The sequence below is a fragment of the Petaurus breviceps genome, unplaced genomic scaffold, assembly GCF_028583685.1.
Source record: "Petaurus breviceps papuanus isolate PSGF00001 unplaced genomic scaffold, PetGlider_PUasm1.0 90925, whole genome shotgun sequence".
Classification (NCBI taxonomy): domain Eukaryota; kingdom Metazoa; phylum Chordata; class Mammalia; order Diprotodontia; family Petauridae; genus Petaurus; species Petaurus breviceps.
In genome coordinates, this window is record NW_027187380.1 from 32796039 (window position 1) to 32818795 (window position 22757).

The 22757-nt window shown below is 41.2% G+C and overlaps 1 protein-coding gene and 1 pseudogene across 3 annotated transcripts in view; one reads left to right on the forward strand and one right to left on the reverse strand.

Annotated features, from left to right (window-relative positions):
* The window catches only part of SEPTIN9 (septin 9), a 363859-nt gene that overhangs the window by 326289 nt on the left and 14813 nt on the right, over positions 1 to 22757 (reverse strand). The window lies entirely within an intron of this gene.
* Positions 15661 to 20515, forward strand: LOC138152741 (ras-like protein 1; annotated as a pseudogene).

Here is a 22757-nt window from a genome sequence, read left to right on the forward strand (position 1 = left end):
GGAGACTCTCTACAATACTCCATTCTTTGGGGACTCTCCCCTCACCAAACCTCATCACTATGATGAAGCATGTTATCTACCTTCAGAGTGAGAAGTGATGGACTCAAAATGCAGAAAGAAAAACATATTTGTAGGCACAGCCACTGTGTGGATTTGTTTTGTTTGATTATGCTAATTTGTTAAGTGTTTATCCAGGTGTTTTACTTGGTGAACAGGAGGTGGAAGCCAATGGGAGGGTTAGTAATAGTGCCAAATAATGTCCAAAAAAATGGCGGGGGGTGGGAGGGGGCCACTAGGTGTTGCAGTGAATAGAGCACAGGTCCTGAGTTCAAATCCGACCTCAGACACTTGACACTTAACTAGCTCTGTGACCTTGGGCAAGTCACTTAATCCCCCTCCAAAAAAAAAAAAGGAGAGGCCACTAGGAAAAATTTTTTTTTTTCAGATCTTATAAATATTTTTCTTTTTTTAAAATTAAATTAATTAATTTTTAGTTTTCAACATTCATTCCACAAGATTTTGAATTACAATTTTTTTCTGTCTTTCCCCTACCCCACCCCAAAATATCAAGCTTACTGAATACCCCTTCCCCCAATCTTTTCTCTCTTATATCCTCCCCCATGATCCCCCTAACTTTCTAGTAGGGCAAGATGGGTTTAAGAAACGTACCATGTTTCCCCCGATAATAAGACACTGTCTTATTATTTTTTTTGGACAAAAAACACAGAGGGCTTATTTTCAGGGGAGAGCTTATTTTAATGAACATTGACAGCAATTTTAATAAACGGGTAAATGTGAACAAAAAAATGTACGTTTATTCAATAAGCAAATCACTGGGGAAGAACAGGATGACGCACTCACTGCTGCAGCTCTGATTGGATGCAGCTTGGAGCACGGCATGCGTTTCACCCGGGACGGGGGGGGGGGGGGACGGTGCATACAGAGGGTACCGTAATGTAGCGTGTAGCACAGGGGATCACCTTCACTACAGTAGCAATCTCAATAGGGCTTATTTTCGGGGGAGGGCTTATTTTAGAGGAATCTTACACAGTAAGGGGAGGGCTTATTTTCAGGATAGGTCTTATTATCGGGGAAACACGGTACTGAGAAAAGTCTTATGAGTTACAATTATCGTTTTTCCATGTAGGAATGTAAATAGTTCAACTTTAATACGTTCCTTATGATTTCTGTTTACCTTCTCATGCTTCTCTTGCTTCTTGTATTTGAAAGTCAAATTTTCTGTTCAGCTCTGGTTTTTTCATAAAGAATGCTTGAAAGTCCTCTATTTCATTGAATGACCATATTTTTCCCTGTAGCGTTATACTCAGTTTTGCTGGGTAGGTGATTCTTGGTTTTAGTCCTAGCTCCTTTGACCTCCAGAATATCATATCCCAAGCCCTGTGATCCCTTAGTGTAGAAGCTATTAGGTCTTGTGTTATCCTGATTGTGTTTCCACAATACTCAAATTGTTTCTTCCTGGCAGTTTGTAATATTTTCTCCTTAACCTGGGAACTCTGGAATTTGGCTATAATATTCCTAGGAGTTTTCTTTTTGGAATCTTTTTCAAGAGGTTGTCAGTGAATTCTTCCATTTTCTATTTTGCCCTCTGGTTCTAGAATATCACGGCAATTTTGCTTGATAAATTTCTTGAAGGATGGTGTCTAGGCCCTTTTTTATCATGGCTTTCAGGTAGCCCAATAATTTTTAAATTATCTCTCCTGGATCTGTTTTCCAGGTCAGTAGTTTTTCTAATGAAATATTTCACATTGCCTTCTATTCTTTCATTTGTTTGGATCTATTTTATAGTATCTTGATTTCTCATAAAGTCATTAGCTTCCATGTGCTCCAATCTGATTTTGAAGGCATTATTCTCTTCAGTGAGTTTTTGAAATTCCTTTTCCATCTGGTAAATTCAGCTTTTTAAAAGCATTCTTCTCCTCATTAGCTTTTTGGGCCTCTTTTTTTAAAATAATTTTTTATTTTATTTATTTATTGATTTTTGCTTTTCTTTGGAGGGCAATTGGGGTTGAGTGACTTGCCCAAAGTCACATGGCTAGTAAGTGTGTTAAGTGTCTGAGGCTGGATTTGAACTCAGGTCCTCCTAACTTCAGGGCCAGTGATCTATTATTATTATTCAGTGCCACGTAGCCGCCCCATTTTTGGGCCTCTTTTGCCATTTGAGTTAGTCTATTTTTTAAGGTGTTATTTTCTTCAGTGTATTTTTGGGTCTCCTTTAGCAGGCTGTTGACTTGCTTTTCATGATTTTTTTGCATAATTCTCATTTCTCTTCCCAATTTTTCTTCCACTTCTGTTACTTGATTTGCAAAATACTTCTTGAGCTTCTCCATGACCTGTAACCAATTCATATTTTTCTTGGAGGCTTTTGATGCAGGAGTTCTGACTTCACTGTCTTCCTCCCACTCTGTGCCTTGATCCTTTTTGTCCCCAAAAAAGGATACTATGGACTGTTTGTGCTTCCGTTGCTTGCTCATATTGCTAGCCAATTACTTGACTTTTGAGCTCTTTGCCATGGTAGAACTCTGCTTCCAGAATGGAGAGAACTTTGTCCCAAATTGCTAGGGTTTTTGCAGTTGCCAGAGCTATTAGGAGGGTGCCCTCTCTACAACCCCCATAAGCTCTGGCTCACTAGTCACACACCCCAGGACCACCACCCAAGGCAATGATCTAGATCCAAACAGGTTAAAGAAAATCGACTACCCTCTGAATGGTTGCTTGGTCCGCCTATGATCTGCAGGCCAGGGGCTCCTGCGGCAGCCATGAAGCGATGACTGGACAGCTGCTGCGCCTCTACTGCTTCTCGCCCTGGGGACAGGGGCCAGACTGTGCTATTCTGTGCTTGCCTGTGCCAACAGAGCTCCACACTGACCTTTCACTTTGTCTCTGGTGTTTACGGGCTGAGAAGTCTGGAAGCTGCTATAGGTGCGGATGCTCCACTCTCCTGAGGTCTGCTCTGGCTGCCGCAGAGCCTGGGGCCAGAATCACGCAGCTCCCAGCTCATTGTGATGGGCCCTTCCTGTTGGCCTGACGGGCTGCCTTCAGCGGGAGAATTGTTTTTCCCTGTCACTTTGTGGGTTCTGTAGCTCTAAAGTTTGTTTAGAGTCATTTTTTACATGTATTGGAAGTGATTGGAGCAGGAGCTCATGCCAAGTTTGTGCTTCTACTCCACCATCTTGCTCTGCCCCCTGATCTTAAAAATTTTTTTAAAGAGAAAAGAACAGCAAGAGTCCCAGAAGGAAGAACACAGAGGACAATTTTGAAAGGAACGAATAGAATTTATTTTATATATGTATACATATGTATATTTAATTATATACATTTTAAAAAGCAGATGGTGTCATATACAATAGTCCTTTTCTGTTCTTTTGTCTATAGGAAAATGCACATTTGTGTGTGTTTGTGTTTGAGTTCAGAATAAAAAATTTGAAGATACCCTAAATCAGACTTGTGAAAGATCAGAGTTGAGTAGAAACTCCGAAATGCAAACACAGAAGTCAAGAGAAACTTAGGTAAAAATCTATTTGAGCAATTGGAAGTAGCTCTATGATGAAAAAATGCTAAAAAGAAAAAAAGAATAGTGATGAAATACACTGAATTACATAGAAATACAAAGAATAAAAACACACAGAAAGAGAACAGAAGGAAAGTTAGAGGGAGACATGGATAAGCAACAAACATTTGGAATTAACAGAATTTATTATCAAAAGAAAGATAAGATATAGGTAATAGAGACAGTTTCATATACAATCTCATTTTTCTGTTCTTTTTTGTCTATCAAAACATTAGAATTTCTTGATATTTGTCTAGTTCAAAATAACCAAAAAAAATTTATTTTATTAAAATCCTAGACCTAATCCCAAACAATAAAATAAAAGAACAACAATTCTCTGAATTAATAGCCAGGGAGAATGGGAACAACTGACTGCCCTGGAGAGAAAATGTGTTTTCAACTCATACCCGGAGGCAGCCTGCCTTCAACTCCTACCCCTCTTGGCATTAAAAAAAAAAACAAAACTGCTGTGGTAAGATACTCTGTGGTTGAGACACTGGGCCCAGTTCCAGTGACACAGTCATTTCTTTGTGGGAACAGTCCCTGAATATACAGAAGATGAAACTCAGGGTCCTAAGGTGGGGCCTCAATGGCATGGGGGCTAGACAACTGACCACAGGACAATTAGACCAATGATTCACTTAAAATCACTGGGAGAAGGGCTAAAGCACCAGTCTCTTGGATAGATAACAGGCTGTGACAATTGGCATAACTTGGGGAACCATGGTGAAGAAAGAAAGAAATAACCATGAGACCCCCTAGCATCAATTTACAGAGACTGTGTGATTGAACTAAGCACCTGAGATACAGAGCAGACACTGGATTTGCTGAAACTGCCCAAATAGCTGAGAATAGAGCTGTTGAAGTCTTACTGCCCATTCTCCTTTTTTTTTTACTCTTTCCTTTCAAGGGAGAAGTGTGTTTGTTTTCCAAATCCCTACAAGTTTGTTTGCTTTCTTTTTCCCTTCTGTTTTTAGAGCTGTCTTAATTAAGATAAGTGTGGTTAACCATTGCATTACTGATCTACTTTCATTACTCAAATGCAGCTGAGAAGGCAATAGATGGAACAGAGAATGCCTGACAGAGAAATAGATTTCTTTAAACTGAGCCTTATATCTTTGCCAGAGCAATTTTCATGGAAAGAAAAAACCAATCCTCTAGAGAGAAAGAGTTAAGGGAGTGGCTACAAAGAAAGCAACTCCCAAAGGGAGGAATTAAGGAAGGACCTGAAGATCACACAAGGGTGGGAGTAGTAACCAGACCTCCAAAGCTGCTTAGCAACACCCCATCCTATACCACACTAAGATGCAAAATAAAAGATTTGGACCAAATAACCTATAAATTCTCTTCCAGCTCAAACTCTCTTATCTTATGACCACAAACCAGTTTTACATAGTAGGTTCAAATTTCCTCATCTGTAAATTTGGGATAGGGGCAGCTAGGTGGCTCAGTGAATAGAGCACTGGCCCTGAAGTCAGGAGGACCTGAGTTCAAATCCTACCTCAGACACTTGACACACTTACTAGCCATGTGACTTTGGGCAAGTCACTTAACCCGAATTGCCCTCCAAAAAGCAAAAAAAAAAAAAGGATAAAATGGGGATGACAGTGTCTATGAAGATAAAAATAAATGCTAACACTAATAAAATTCCTGTTGCATACAAGGGACAATATTGTTACTATTTTTTGAAATTAATAAATACAGAGGTGGCTAGGGTGTGTAGTGAATAGAGCACCACACCTGGAGTCAGAAGGACCTGAGTTCAAATCCAGCCTCAGACACTTGACACAATTACTAGCCATGTGACCTTGGGCAAGTCACTTAACCCAAATTGCCCTGCCTTCCCTCCTCCAAAAAGTGAACCCCCCCAAAAGAAATTAATAAATACAATTTTTATTCCATAACAACTGGTAAATAACATTTCTGCAGCTACTAGTATAATCAATTTTAATTACTTTTTGTTTTATTTGCGTTTTGTATCTTTTGTTCTTGTTCATATATCTGAATACTTACACTTGTTAATGTCAGGCAGCCAGGTGGTACAATGGCTTAGAATAAGGAAGACTCATCTTCAGGGTTCAAATCTAGCCTCAGACACTTAGCCCTATTTGCCTCAGTTTCTTCATCTGTAAAATGAGCTGTAGAAGAAAATGGCAAACCACTCCAGTATCTTTGCCAAGAAAACCCCAAGTGGGGTCATGAAGAGTTAAACATAACTGAAAAACAACTGAACAAAAAATATATTATAATATCAATTATAATTGTGAAGCAGTATGGCACAGTGACTAAAAGGTCAGCTTTGGAGTCTGGAAGACTGGACACACACTAGCCATGTGACTGCACATGAACCATTTCATGATAGGGAAGTCACCTAATGTCTTAATGTACCAGGAAATTCTTAAAATTAAATTCTAGAAATGGTGTCAATCTGCATCCATAGAAGTTTTCACACTATGAATTCCTTCACACTGATAAAAATCACAGATTGCCCCCTCAAAAAATATAAAAATGTTCATGTGTAATTTTATTATGGAGGAAATAACATCATTGAAGGGTAAAGAAAAAGGAGTGGGGGGAGGGATGTGGTTAATATCCAAGGTAAAAAGAGCTACATTCAAAAAAATCCACTGATAGTTCATATTTATACATCTCTTTAAGATTTACTCAGGCATTTATCTCATTTATCTTGCCCTTCAAAATAAGCATTAATTATAATCATTTTGCAAATGAGGAAACAGAAGTTCAAGTGACTTGCCTAGAGTCACAGAGCTAGTAAGAGTTGGCTTGTTAATTTAAATACATGGTTTCTGATTAAAAGACCAATGGTCATTCTAGCATACCATGTCATCTGTACTATGAGGCAGAAGGAGGTCCCCAAAGTCTAGAAGAGAATGCTATATAAAATATCTGGGTACAGTAACTCAGTTGGGGGGCACAGTGGATAGACAAAGTGTTAGACTTATCTTCCTGAGTTCAAATCTGGCCTCAGACACTTATTTGCTGTGTGACCCTGGCCAGTCACTTAACTCTGCCTCTATTTCCTCATATGTAAAATGAGCTGGAGAAAGAAAAAGTAAAACACTCCAATATCTTTGCCAAGACAACCCCAGATAGGGTCATGAAGAGTCTGACATAACTGAACAACAACAAAAAAAAAAAAACAGAATAGCTCAAGGATTCATTAAGACCACTCCATCAACAGGATTTAACTGACATGCCATTGCCTCCACAAGCCTTCCCTCTCTCTTCCCCCAGCTAGAAGTGATCCTTATATTCTTGGATCTCTTACGGCATTCTTAATTCTCCTAAGGATTTGCATTATAGCTATATCTTATCCCTTTAACACATTGTACATTTGGCAAATTAGAACTGCTGTCATTTTTCATGTTTATATCTTCAGTGCTTAACAAAATATATCAAGTACATATTAAACCCTTAGGTTTAATAAAAGTATCTGTTGAATTGAATAGAATCCCTTTATAGAAAAAAAAATCTATCTTCCTACAGATCTTGGTTAATTATTCCAAAATTAGAATCTCACACGTCCTACAAAGCAGGAATGGAGCAATTCATAGGATGGTGAAATAGCGACTTCTCTTCTGGTTTTATAGTGAAAATGAAAATTGGGAGGACAAGAATGTTTGATGCTCCCTCCATTGATACAAATGACAACCCTTCCATGACTTAGCACATATCTTCATGAGTGTGACCCAAAAACATTTCTACCTGGTAGTCAGTCTTTATTTAGCTTGGCAGGGCCTACCAAATTCTGCTCTACCAGCATAGCGTTTCAGAATCACCTTCATACCATAATGAGGCTGAAGAACAGAACTCTATTATATGTGTTTTAGTAATTTTTTCTAAAGCTAATTACAAGGTTCTTGTCATTCAGGTGGTGTCAAAGGCAAAGAACAGGCACAGGGAGAAACACTGCCCTTTGGATAGGCCACTGTCTCCTGGATCATGCCTACCTCTGGCTCCCTCCCTAGGCCATCACTACCAACTCTTTTGTATGGACTAAGGTCTGCTTGTAAAAGCTGCAAACCAAGCTGTATCAAAGACAAGGATTTCAGGTGGAAATAGATAGAGAAATTCCAAGCTTATCTCCAAAAACTAGGTAAGAGGATAGAAAGTAATTTTGCCTTATCTTAAAGATGACTTATTTCCTCAGCTCAAGCTTTTGACCCTAGCAGTATTACTGTAGAAAATTCATGCCTGAGACTTCACCAAGGAAGGTTTAAGAAGAACAAAGGCCAAACTTCTCAAACCTGCCAAGAGGATCATAATTCCAGTGGTTGAAGTGAATGTCTTATTATTTAATAAGAATGTAACAATAATAGAGAATGTACATTTCCATAGCATTTTAAGACTTGTAGAACACTTTCTTCACAACACCTCTGAAAAGAACTCGAATATTATTTTTATATTACAGGAGGAAAGTTGGTGTCAGAGCCTCTGACCAGTTGATTGGGAAGTTGGAAACTTTTGGAAAAACAGTTGGAACCTGGGTTTTCCTGTCTTCAAATCTAAGGCTTTCCCAATACACTAGACTTGCTTTCAATACAAGAAACATGTCTTCTGTGCCTAGTAGATAAAAGGGGATGTTAGACACTGTGGCTACAAATATAAAAACCCTACCCTCAAATTTTCATTCTACTGGGGGAATTCAACAAGTATAAAGATAGGTTAATACAAGGTTATATAAGAAAAGGGACTAGTGAAAAGATTAAGTTTCACAGAAGAGGTGGCAAAGGAAGATCAAGCAACAAGAATTGATTATGCACCCCAGGCAGTCATTGTGCTAAGTGCCCAGGATACAAAGCCAAAAGGTCCTGGACCTCAAGGAACTTATGTTCTGCTGCAAGAGAAAGTATGTACATATAAGTATATACTCCATATATGCAAGACCAACCTCAAGATATTCCCACATACCCAGTATGGATGTTGTTACTATATCTTTGAGAGAATACAATCTTGGGAAAGACAAATTTGTCATCTGGAGAGAATTGTTATAGTTGGAGAAAAACTGTATGATGAATAGTGAGAGGATTAAAAGAACTTTTCCTAATAGACTAAGTTAACAATCAAGAAGAAAGAACTTAGGGTTTGCTAGGTGGCAGAGTGAGTAGAGTGCCAGCCCCAGAGTCAGGAGGACCTCAGTTCAGATCTGCCTCAGACACTTAAAACACACACACACATACACACACACATAAACACCTAGCTGGGTGACCTTGGGCAAGTTACTTAACCCCAATTGCCCTCCAAAAAGCAAAAAAAAAAAAAGAACTTGAAGAGACATTTTGAGAGAAATAAGTTTAACTCATTCCATAGATAAGCCATCATCAGACAGAAGCTGAGTTCCCAAACTAAGCTTCTTTTGTCTGTGGAGGAATAAGTTTCAGTATATGGTTAAAAGTGATGTAGGCTGTGATTTTTCTCACAGCTGATAAACTGATAAAATATTTCATTATCTATTATTGCTATCTATTATTATTATTGGTAGTGTGATGATGATGATAATGATATAGTCTCCTTATCTTCCATAGGCTAGAAGTTCGGTTGCAATTCACAGCTGACCCAACTGTTGATCAGGAAGGAAGTTTTGAATTGCAGTTTCCAATGTGTAATGTAATGCCAAGCAAAGGCAACTTCCCAAGGTTCAAAATACCAGCATAGGTGCTCTCCATTTTATTCAGTGAAAAATTAAGAACAGAGAAGATCAAAATATGACATCATTCAAAATACAGCATTTACTAAGTGTGATTCAATAATCTCCAAGTACTACCTGATTTAATCAAGTACTACCCCACCCCAGGACATTACATTCATCTAATCAATTACAAAGTCCCTCTTCTAAATACTAATCCACCCCTAGGCTGTACCTTTATTTAGTCCATCAGAAAGCTCCTCTTCTCAAATGGAGATTAGTTTCCCATCATAAGCAAAGTACATTCATTTGTTCAATCACAGAGCACAAAAAGGTCAAAAGTTCCCCACCCTTGGATCACAATTGAATCTACCCCAGAGTTACAACAAGGTTAAGCATAGCACTTAATACCCAAATGGAGGTCTTTTCTTCATCTTGATGGGAGGCAAGTTCTCAGCAATCTTTGTTCCTGGGGAGACAAAGCTTAGCAAGGCCACAAGATACATTGCCAGCGTCTTCATTAATTCATTCTCTGTCTGCAGAACAATCCTAGGACCCCTGAAAACATTAGCAAAAACCTCTTCCAGGATTTCTGTAAACATACAACAAGAAAATCCTTCTTCAGGGCTTCTGAACCAACATCAAGCTTCCAGAACTTCTGCAACAACAGCACTGTCCTTCCCCAGTGGACAGTATTCACTCTCCGTCTGCAGAACAGTCTCTGGAGCTCTAAACCAACAGCAAGGTTCTAAGACTTCTGAAACAACAGCACTGTCCTTCACCAGTGGACCAATCTGGCAAAACAACATCAAAACAGACAGATAGAGTACCAGCATAACAGCCATGTCTCCTCAGTCCTTGGCAGCTCTGGGTGGCAGCTCTCAAAGTCCTGGGCAATTCAAAGTGGCCCTCAGTAATCCTATCAGTCTCTTTCTGCCTTCAAGGTGCTGCTTCCAAAAAGTTCTTCTGCTTCTCTCTTGTGTCTCTCCAAATCTACATCACCAGCTCCTCCCAGTTCAGCCCTCTCTTTTCACATCAACAAGTCCATCCCACAAGTGGGATTAACAAGCTCTGGGTTTTTTAACACAATCAAACCAAAAACCAAGCCAATACAGGGGGATCTTTATATTCCATTACTATTACACAATGCTGGCAGGTTCTCCTTTCCTTAGGCAACCTGGTGACCCTCTTCTCCCCCTGCAGCTCACCATATTGGTAATGGACTTAAGAATATAGACAACCATTAGCCCTATTGCAGCTCAGAACTCACAAGTTTGGTGATTGGCATGTTTCATCTTCATTCTTTTGAACCCTTAGTTTAGCATTTCATTAATCAGAATTCTAAAGTCTTTCAAAGTTTTTTTCTCTGTAATGTGATTGTCATTACATAGATTCTTCTCTTAGTTTTTTCAGCTTTAGAAATCTTCCAGACTTTTGGATGGATGATATTTTTGGACATGGCCAATGTAGGAATTTTATTTTCTTGACCACAAATATGTTGCAAGGATTTTCTTTTCTTTCTTTCCTTTTTATTTTTTTAAGGCAGAATATGGGACAGAGTAAAAATAAAATTTTTGTTATAGAAAATATTTACAATTTGGCAGAAAATTGTTAATATAATTGTTAATAATGTGACAGAAATTGTTAAGACCAAATGTATGGATAGCCACTGCCTTAAATGATCCTTTTGTAATGGCAAGCAAAATAGAATTTTTTTGGTGTTTTTCTGGGTTGAGTTTCAGCAAATCAATTGCCTTTGAGTCTCACCTTTGATTGTATCAAGAGTCTTTCATTGGAAACAGTAAACATTGTATTACCCTTAATAGAACTAAGGGAGTTTGAAGATTTTCCCTGCCCTTAATAGGCCTAAGGGAATTTGAAGATTTCCCCTGCCCCTTAATAGGTCAAATGTAATCACATGGTAGCCCACAGTAGGAGTAGGTTGAAAAAAAGGTGGAACAAGAAAGAGCAGATAAGAGCAGGAGCAGAGCTGGGAGTAAGCAGACTTGAGGCAGAGCAGCTAGTATGTGAGAGAGGGGCATTTTTGCTTATGTAAGCCAGTTTTGTTTTGAAGGCCTGTTGGAGGGAAGGCTTGGGGATGTCAGTATTCACTGCATTGGTAATGTGTAGCAACTTCTTGATTGCTATGATGGGTTTGGTTTTCTGGTGTTGGGACTCAGCTTTCTGGGGTTTGAATAAATGTTTTTCGTTCTGTCTTACATGTGGAGAGTCTGTTACATTTTGAAATTCAGAACTACACCAGCATATTCATAGCCACTGTGAATGCTGTGAATATCACATTGGTGTTATACCTTTCAATGACAGAATTTCAGTAATGTCCTTACATTCCTCTCCTAACCACACCCTAAGTCCCCCCATTGGGAGATTTTACCTAGTAAAGGAACCTAACTTGAGCTGGATATCAGCTCCTGATGTCCTTGCCCTCTTCAATTGGGATTCATGGTGTAAAGGGCAAAACAGTCAGAATGAAGGGCGTTTCTTTGCCAGGATGGTCAAGGGTCACTGTGGAGTCTTACGACCAGGTCTTAAGACTTCACCTATCTCCTCTCCCTCTCTTCCTAAAACTATGAAAACTCTTTCATGGGTGTCTTTGGGAAATCCACTGGACATCTTCCAGAGTAGCAGGTCTGCTATCCTATTATCTCAATTAAAGAAGCTTTATTCCTTAGCTCATGGCTTTGATTTATTTGAGGATTTGACAAATATTTAAAAATAACGTACCCTTTGATTGGGGCAGGCAGGTGGCACAGTGGATAGAGTGATGGTCCTGGAGTCAGGAAGACCTGAGTTTAAATCTGGCCTCAGGTCACACTCTGGCTGTGTGACCCTGAGCAAGTCATTTAACCTTGTTTGCCTGAGTTTCCTCATCTGTAAAATGAGAGAAATGGCAAACCACTCCAGTATTTTTGCCAACCAAACCCCAAGTTGAGTCATGAAGAATTGGAAATAACTGAAACAACTCAACAATAACAACCCCTTGATTGACTTAGAACCCAAGATCACATATAATAACAGAATAAGAATGAGGTGGTAGTAAGTAAGCGAGTGCATATACTCAATATTCACAGGGAGACAAATGTGGTAGAGCAAGCTCTAGCATTTAGTATTAGCATTTTCATGTCAGAAATCAGCAAAGGCTGAACAGAGAGAGAGAGACAGAGAGAGAGAGAGAGACAGAGACACAGAGACAGAGAGAGAGACAGACAGAGAGACAGAGACAGAGAGAGACAGAGAGACAGAGACAGAGACAGAGAGAGAGACAGAGAGAGAGGAGAGAAAGAGAGAGAGTTTAAATTGTCTAGACAAAAAAAAGATGGGGAAAATGTTAATAAGGAAGATTAAACTTTAAAGTGTTTTGGGTTTTTTTAAGTTTCCTAGAGAACCCTCGTTAAACATTTATGAGAACACACTTGACTACAAATGAGGGTGGCCAATCTAAATAAATACAAGGTAGCTCTTGAGGAGAGGCAGTTGAAGCTCCAGGGTATATTGTTGTTCAGTTGTGTCCAACTCTCCATGACCTAATTTGGGGTTTTCTTAGCAGAGATACTGGAGTGGTTTGCCATTTCCTTCTCTGGCTCATTTTACAGATGAGGAAACTGAGGCAAACAGGGTTAAGTGACTTGCCCAGAGTCACACAGTTATAGGTACCTAAAGTCAAATTTGAACTCAGGTCCTTCTGCCCTTCAGGTCTGCACTCTAACCTTTGCACCACCTAACTGCCTAGGGGATATAAAGAATGGCTCTAAAGGAAACTATAGGTTCTAGGAGGTAGAGGTAAGGAGCAAGTGCATTGTATAGGCATGAGAAATAACCTGTTCAAGGGTACAAAAAAGTGACCTCTAGTGTCATATGTGAGACACAGAGAGAAGGCCAGTTTAGCTGGATGGTAGTGTGCAGGAAGCAGAATAACATAGTAACATAGTAAAACTGGAAACATGACTGAGATGCAGGTTATGAAGGTCTGTGACACTAGAGTTAATAGGAAGCCATTGGAGTTGATTGAGCTGGGGAGAAACATCGTCAAAAAGGTACTTCAGGAATATCACTTTGGCAACCATGTAGCTTTGAGAAGAGAAAGATTTGTGGTTAAGAAGATGATTTAGAAGGTTGTTGCAGGATCTACGAGATGGTAGATTATACAATTTCTCTATATCTCTACTAACTCCCAAACTTCCAAAAATTAATAAATGAATGAAAATCATTTATTAAGAGCCTATTATTAGGTCAAACACTGTGCTTATTAGTGTGATAGACACTGCCCTCCAGGAGTTATATTCTTGGGGAGGGGGTGTTGGGGAGGGAATGACAAGATACCTACACACACCTTTTCCAAAGGCAATGGAAGTGTCACATTACAGTTCTCCAAGCAAGAGGTGAAAGGCGTTGTGGAAAGGGTATGCAGGTGGCAATAAGGCAGAAAAACCTGAGGGGAAGAAGAGGCTGCATGTACCCAGGAAGTGTGATAAATTAAGCAACTTAGTTCCTCAGAGGAACAGTCTTGAGAGGTCAAGTTTGGAAGGTGGAACAACTGCAGGCAGCAAAAATAACTGGGTGAAAAGAAGGATGCATATGGTCCTAAAGGAATCATATATCAGATATGAATCATCTGCATAAATATACTAATTAAACTGAAAAGAGTTAATTTAAATTAGTTAAAAGAGTTAATTAAACTGAAAAGAGTTAACAAAAGTATAGAAGATAAGAACATTTAGGAGAAAACCTTGGAGAACACTCACAATTGGAAGACAGGATGGACAGAGTAAAAATAACCTAGGGAGTGTGCTAGGAGAACACGATAAATCAAAAAACCTGAATACCACAATGCAGGAAATAATACAAGACAATTGCCCAGAACTTCTGAATAGAGAAAACAAAGCATCAAAAACTCCAGGCATCAAGTTTGGAAAGATGCTAGTACTATTCAAACTCTAAGTGCTTAACAACAATCTCATTGGCAAAGAGAGTCAAAGGGTAGTGAGGAGAAAGATGTTTCTCTCAAGGGAAATAAAATCTGAATACCACAAGGTTATTCAGCACAAGAAAATAGCATTTTTTTAAAAAGCAAAGTAAGGGAGTTCAAGGTGCATCCTTGAATGACAAACCCAGAAAACCAGAGCCTAAAGATCAACCAAACAATAATATGTTCAACAAAAGAGGAATTTGAGGTAATTCTAAAGAAAAAAAGGAAAATAGGTGTGAGCAGAGTATTTGAATTGTAAACACTTCAAAACACAAGAAAGGTAAATAAGTATAATTATCAAGGAAAGAATAATTAAATACATTTCTATTTAGAGATTATTTTAAGAAGACTGACAAATGAAGTTAATTTAAAAAAAAAGACCATCAAGTGATTTTTTTAAAAAAAGCAAACAAGGGCATATAAATGTAAGTAGAACTTAAATAGAAGAAGTGAAGGTGAGGGAGCAGAACCTTTTTTTTTTTTTTTTTTGCTTTTTGGAGGGCAATTGGGGTTAAGTGACTTGCCCAAAGTCACACGGCTAGTGGGCTAGTGTGTCAAGTGTCTGAGGCCACATTTGAACTCAGGTCCTCCTGACTTCAGGGCCGGTGCTATATTCACTGCGCCACTTAGTCACCCCTAGAACTTTTTTTCTTATAAAAAAGGGTTTTTTTTTTATTTTCAAAAAATAAAAGTAGAGACAAAAACTGCTGAGAAAACTGGAAAATAGTACTGCAGAAACTGGGCGTAGACCAATATCTTGTACCATACACCAAAATAAGTCAAAATGAGTTCACAATTTAGATATAAAGGCTGATGTTATAAGCAATCTGGGAGAGCAAGGAATAGTTTACCTGTCAGATTTACAGAGAAGGGAAGAAATTATGACCAAACAAGAGACAGAGAGCATTATGAAATGCAAAATGGATAATTTTGATTACATTAAATTGAAAAGGTTTTATAACAAACAAAGCCAATGTAACCAAGGTTAGGAGGGAAGTGGAAAACTGGAAAAGTATTTTTCCAACCAGTGTTTCTGATAAAGGCCTCATTTCTAAAATATACAGAGAATTGAGTCAAATTTACAAGAATACAAGTCATTCCGGATACACAACGGTTACATCCACCTGCAGCTGCAAACTCCCTGGGCTCCCTTCCCTCGCCAGCCCCGCCCCGCCTCCTGCCCTCCACGGGGCTGGGCAGGCCAGGCCCCGGTGAGCCTGGAGGCAACGCGGAGGGGGCAGGCTTCCCTCAGGCCAGGCCACGGGCGTGGGGGCGGGACTTCTCGCCCTTAAGATCTCGGGAGTCTCAAAGGCTGCCGCCAGTCCGCTCTCAGGATCAGGACTCTCTTGCTAAGCGCTCATTTCTCCCCCTCGAGTCCAAGGTCCCCATGGCCTCCAGTGAGCCTTCTTGCTCAGCTTTATCTCCAACTCGGGAAGGGTAACCAGCCGGGACTGAGGTGAGATGCTGTACAAATTGGTGGTGATGGGCAGCTCTAGCGTGGGCAAGAGCGCGCTGACCATCCAGCTAGTGAAGAACTGCTTTGTTCAAGTCTACGACCCCACCTTCTAAGGCTCCTACCGCACCCAGATGGTGATGGATGGCCAGGCCTGCCAGCTGGAAATCCGGGACAGCACGGGCAGCAAGGAGTACCAGATCCGGCGCCAGAAGTTCATGCGCTGGGGGGAGGGCTTCCTCAGCGTCTACGCGGTAGACGACATCAAGCCCTTCTTGGATGGGAACATCTTCCGTGACCAACTGCACAGAGTCAAGGACACCCACCGCGTTCCCTTCGTCCTCGTGGCCAATAAGACCGACCTGACCGAGGGCCTGGTGACCCCGGCGCTGGGAGCTTCTAAGTCCCCTTCGTGGAGGCCTCGGCCAAGACCCGGAGGGACGTGGAGCAGGCCTTGGAGATGCTGGTCCGAGAGATCCGGCAGTCCGAAGCGGCTGAGGAGCATAGCGGCCGCGGTCATGCTGAGCGCCTCCGGGGTGGTGGGTTCAAGTACCTCACGATCCAGTGCACAGGCCCCCAGCTGGACCCTTCCTCCTTCGGCTGCTTTTCCCTGGACTCCTCTGCTCTGCTGGGCCCTGCTCGACCCTGCTGGGCCTCACCAGGATTTTTCCAGGCGCCTCTTGGTGGACTCCTCAGCGTTTCTACAGTTAGGCTCTTTGGGTTTGGGGTTTTTTTTCCCCTTTGAGAAGGAATGACTACCTTACTGCCTCAGTATCCAGACCAAGCAAACAAAGACTCCTTCCCTCCTCCTGTGGGCAGCCTCCCTTGGCCTCTCTGGCTGCACCGGCCCCACAGACAGCCCGACCCTGGCCACCTTCTCCCCCCTGTAGCACCTCCACCCTCAGCAGCCTCCTCTGTCCTCCTGGGGGCTGTGGGTGGGCTTTCCCTTCACAGAAAGTCCTGCTGCCCCAACAGAGCCCCTGCTTCTGTTCCCCAGGATACTTGGTGTGTTGGCTGTCTGGGACCTGTAACCCCTGCCCTGTCTATGCTGTTGTTGAGGAGCCCTGCCCTGCAGTGATCCCCCACGATCAGGGGCGAGGGGGTGTTCCATCAAATGTGTCCCTGTCGCCCTTTGTCCTCCACTCCCATGTTACCCCAAGCATTTTTCCTGGTGGTGAGGGGGTGGGGATGGGGGGGCCTGTCTCCTACCAAGAGAAAGCCTTGAGTGAAAAATGTTACTCTGATTGTTGTGTTTCATTTGGTTTGAATTGGGGGGCATGGCAATGGGACTTGCCCAAGATCACCCAGCTAATAAGTATCTGTGGCCAGGCCCTCCCTTTTACACCTTGCTGTGAGCTGCAGGGTCTTGTTCCCTCTAGGAGAAATTGGGGGTGGGGTGGGGGGAGCTGGCTGAGAGTTCAAGAGAGACCCCACAGATGCAGGTCAGGTGGGGTCGGTCTGCTTGGGAGCCGTCTGACCTGGCATCTCTGCCACCTTGGGAGAGAGTGGGGGACTCCTCTTTCACTGGAGAGGACTTAAATGTTGAAGCTGCCCTCCTATCCAAAGTCGGCTGTTCTTCTAAGGATATATTACAAATAAGGGTTTGTTAAAAAAAAAAGAATACAAGTCATTTCCCAATTGATAAATGGTCAAAGGATATGAACAGGCAGTTTTCAGAGGAAGAAATGAAAGAAATCTATAATTATATGAAAAAATGCTCTAAATCACTATTGATTAGGGAAATGCAAATCAAAATAACTCTCAAGTATCACATCTCACCTGTCAGATTGGCTAACATGACAAAACAGGAAAATTTTAAATGCTGGAGAAGATGTGGGAAAACTGGAACACTAATGCATTGTTAGTGGAGCTATGATCTGATCCAACCATTCTGGAGATCAATTTGGAATTATACACAAAGGGCTATAAAATTTGCATACGCTTTGACCCAGTAATGCCAATTCTACGGCTGTATCACAAAGACATGGGAAAAGGACCTGTATGTACAAAAATATTTGTAGTAGCCCTTTTTGTGGTGGCAAAGAACTGCAAATCAAGGGGATGCCCTTCAATTTGGGAATGGCTAAACAAGTTGTGAGGGGTGGCTAGGTGGTGCAGTGAATAGAGCACCCGCCCTGGAGTCAGGAGGACATGAGTTCAAATCTGGCCTCAGATACTTGACACACTAGCCATGTGACCTTGGGCAAGTCACTTAACCCCAATTGCCCTCCAAAAAAAAGTGGTATATGAATGTAATGTAAATAACTATTGTGCTATAAGAAATGAGGTGCAGATGGACTTCATAATAACCTGAAGAGCCCTTTAAATACTGAGGCTGAGTGAGGGGAGCAGAACCAGGAGAATGTTGTACACAATTACAGACCTATCCTATCTATGATGACTATCTTTGATAGACTGGGCTCCTCTCAGCCATGCAAGGTTATAAGACAACTCCAAATGATTCATGAGGGAAGGGATATCCATATCCAGAAAAAGAATTATGGAGTCTGAATGCAGAATGAAGCAAACTGCTTGCTCTCTCTCTTTTTCATTTTGTTTTGTTCTTCCTTGTTGCTCATTCCATTGGTTATAATTCTTCTTTACAACATGATTAATGTTTAATGTGAAGGTATATGATGATTGCACGCTGCTATGGGGGAGGGGAGAAGAATGGGGAGAAAATTTGTAATTCAAAAACTTGTGGAACTGAATGTTGTAAACTAAAAGTAAATAATTTTTTTTAAAAAGCAGAAAAATTAGATCCAAAATTCCAGAAAAATCTTGAAATCCCCTTTTTAAAAAAAATACTGTATATTTCTACCACATTCTCTCTTTTACCCACCAAGGCACTTTTCCTCTCCTTCCATACCTAACAATCCTTGTCTAGGTATTTTTCTCTTTTCTTCCTAATGTTCCCTCCCTTCCCCTTCCCAATTTTTTTTTATATTTTTCCTGCTTTTGTCTCTCATCTTCTATGCTCACTTTTAATTCTACATCTGTTCATCTCCCACTTTCTTTCTTCCTTGTCTCCCACCTACCTCTCTTCCCTTTGATCCCCTAAATGTAAAATCCTTCTCCAGCCTTTAACCCTTAGACTTCTTGGACCTGAGAAATATTGCTCTCTTAAGAACTTAAGAGGTTTCCCAGACTCTTTTTCCACCTGAGGACAGATGAAGCCTGGGCAAGATTGCCTCCCCATCCCATTCAGTTGACTGAGCATTGTCTTTACTTTTCTTACCCTAAGGGAAAACAAAAACATCTTACTTCCCTTTTCTCAATATGCATCCAGCATCACCAATCCTAATTCCTATAACCAACCTCTTCTAGAAAAGAGACTTTTCTCTTTCCTCTGGGTTCTCTCAACTCAGAATACAGGAACCTTCTCTTTCTCTTTATGCCACTGAAAGTTTCAGTAATTCCCTCAGCAACTTGTTATCACGTTAATGAAGAGCAGAGAAGCTGCTTGTGTAACTCCCCAGTCTTTATCCCTGGGATATACATTTTCCTCTCCCAGAAAACAGAAAAACCTACAATACCCCTTTCCTACAGCTCTCTTTCCAGAAATCTCACCTCACCCCATGCCCTCCCCAGCTAATAGAGTATGGAAATAAGCTTTAACACACTGGCATCAAGGACATTCTGTTGCCACACTACTCCTCATGGCAGCTGTGAATGGCAAGGTTGTGGACAAAATACACAACACAGAAAGTAAGTTTGGGCTGAGCCTCAGAGGGCAGATTGACATCATGCAAGGTAGATTTCTGCATTAACTATTTGCCACAAATACCACAAAAGGGTGACTTAATACCTTAGAAGTTCAAGTGGTTGAGATTGCTGCAATGGTGTGACTTCTTCCCACATAGAGGGCACATGAAGATGAAGAGCTGAGCCCTCAATTGGAACAGCAGCTTTTCCTCAACCTAAAACTCCTGTGGGTACTTGATACTTCAATGAGTTTCCAGGCTGGGAACTTCCTGGCATAAAAGGCCTCTAAGTCCCCACCAAACTGCCACTAATTCCATTGTTACAGGCCATCATAGTTGCTTCTGGGGCCTCATCTCCCAGCCCAAGGGGGATCCCTTTACCTAAATGACTTTCTGGAAACAACAACAGGCCCTCTCCTCTCTTCTATGTCTTCTGTCAGGCTGTAGCAGACCTTTATTATTTTATTTTCTGTCTTTTTGGAGGGGGGAAGGCAGGGCAATTGGGGTTAAGTGACTTGCCCAAGGTCACACAGTAAGTGTGTCAAGTGTCTGAGGCAAGATTTGAACTCGGGTCCTCCTGATTCCAGGGCCAGTGCTCTACTGCACCACCTACAGCTGCCCCTGTAGCAAACCTCTATCACACCCTCATAATGAACTATCATTTGGGGCTTCAGTAGTTTCACCTACCCCTTTTATGAGGAATACACTACTCCAGAAGGCCAAGGATCCCTCCAAGGTCAACCTTCTGTTACCCCATGCCTCCAGTAGGTGTAAGCCTCTGTTACCTCCAGTATCAACTTCACTTTGACAGGGTTAATGTTGACACATTGTCTGACACACACTCATCCTTCTTCTCCAGGTCTGCCTTTAAGTCAAGGAACTCACAGTCTTTTACCAAGGAGGAATTTGAGCTTCACTGTTTATAGAGGATGGTGTGGTTCCAGGGTTGGCAGGGGTTTCCAGCAGGTGGGAGAAGAAACTTGATTCAGATGAGCCAAGTCAATCTATTCCCTCTCTTACCTCCATCATCCATCAGGCCAATCTCGTGCCTCAAGACATCGCTGCATTTTTCCACCACGTGATCCATTTGAAAATAGAAGGTAATAGTCAAGTGGTTGACAATGTCCAGGACAGCAAATTCCAGGAGAGGAGGCGGTAGGCCACAATTCTAGTATCATGTAATTAGTGAGAATTATTTACTCCATGACAGAATTAGGTGCTTATTTCAAATAAACCCTATAACTCTGAACTGGGATTGAGGGAGAATTAATTGATCTTGAAGAAATAAGGAGGAAACATGCCACCAAGATTCCCTTGAGGCCTTGGAGTTTGAGGCTATCCATTACAATAATGACAGTGTAGAAGTGCTACCCTGCCCTTGGAAGGTTCATGTTCCATACTGTTGCAGCTTTGTGAAAAACAAAAGAAGGAATTCTGTTTCCACAGGATTAAAACTAGTCCCAGCTTTGAGTGATAACAGAACATAAGTCAGAGGTGACTGGTCCTAATCAGAGATGTGACCTAGCAGAACCAGGCTTCTGTTCAGGTAAGAGGTCAGAAGCTTATACACATGCTTACTGAGCTGTTTGAGGGCAAACATATCAAGTAAGAGAACATGAAGTGGGCAGTTCAGGAGGTTGCATCTAGCCAATGGAGAGCAAGGGGGGAAATTCAAATTGGGAACAGCATAAAAAAGGCTTGCATTTCTCTGAGCAAGCATACTCCATTAGGGAGCTACCCATTCATTCAGAATGAATGTAAAATAAAATGAGAATTTTCCTGGCTTCACAACGTGTATTGTTCTTTCTAGAGTGAGCACGTTTCTCATAGCTGCATGCCCTGGAAGCTGGAATCATGGGCCTTTAACAGCAGATGTCATGGTACCAGGAGTCTGGTGGAGGGGAAACTATTTAGGAAGACAGTGTTCTGCCCCTCTCCCTATGCCAATTCCCAGCCTCCAACTCTCCCTCTGAGAAACATGCCTCCTGTTTCCATCTCTAGGCACTGTTCCTGTCTGTCCCCACAGTGGTGGTGTTACATCTAGGAAAGGAGCAAGAAACAATCCCTAGGAGCAGAACTTAAAAACCATGGAATAAACACGACTCCCCTAGTCATTGTATTTCACAAGACAGAATTCCAGAATGGGAAATACCTAAACTGAAGGAGGAAAAGAATATGGGGAAATGGGTGAGGTACCCTTATTGAACAGACTCTCAGCAAGAAGAGCTACAGGAGAATGGGAAAGGCAGCAAAAGAAGAGTGATTGATGTCCCTTAAAAGAAACATCAAGAAAGAGAGTGTCAGCCCAGTGAGGAAGTCCTATAAAGAACACTTCCATTGGGAAAAGAGATATATGATTTTGATAAGAGACGGGGACCTCATAATGGGCTTAGTCTTGGGGGGGGGGCAGGTGAACTAGGAGACCACCTTCTTATAGTATTGTGCCTCTATGGACAACATCCTGGCCCAAAATAATAGATGAGTGACTTCCTCTAGGCAGGCAGCTAGCACTCAAAATATGGGGAGTAAGGTGGGAGAAGACATGGAGTCAGAAATGAGATGGTCAGTTAGAAGGAGAATAATCTTGGATAGGGCAAGGAATAGAATGGAACCATACAATTTGGGACACAAGACAATTTTGATCATGGAGCAATGCTATTATCCACCATGACAGTTTCCTCACAAATTGACCCTTCTAAGAATAGGACACAGAAAAATAAAAGGGACAACCAGGGAAAATTTATGAAGGCAATAACATGGAAATTGATTAGAAGAGGGGGCTCAAACCTGATAGTTTAGAAACTTTTTTTTTTTTGCTTTTTGGAGGGCAATTGGAGTTAAGTGACTTGCCCAAGATCACATGGCTAGTGAGTGTGTTAAGTGTCTGAAGTCAGATTTGAATTCAAGTCCTCCTGACTCTAGGGCCGGTGCTCTATTCACTGTGCCACCTAGCTGCCCCGTAGTTTAGAAACTTTAATTCCTATTAGGAACACAGAGAAATTAAAGAAGGAACAAATAAGGTTAGAGACTACAGATAAGAGAATATAATTCAAGAGGAGACTGAAAGGGAAGAGAATTAATGAGAGAAACAAAACAAAGAAATGTGTCTTAGAAGAAGGCTCAGAAAAAATAACAACAAAAAAAGTTGTAGGGGAGGAGGGAAAAGCAGAGAAGGTTTGGAATTAACCACTCAATGAAGAGAGAAAAGAGAGGGAAAGAAATTGAAAAAAATTTTTAATGACTTTAAGAAATGATGAAAGGGATGGTTTCAGAAAAATCTGGGAAAGTTTGTATGAAATGATGCAGAGTGAACTTCTGATTCTCTGAATCCCTTTTTCTTTCTTTCTTGAGAACGAAAGAAAGAAAGAAAGAAAGAAAGAAAGGAAGAAGGAAGGAAAGAA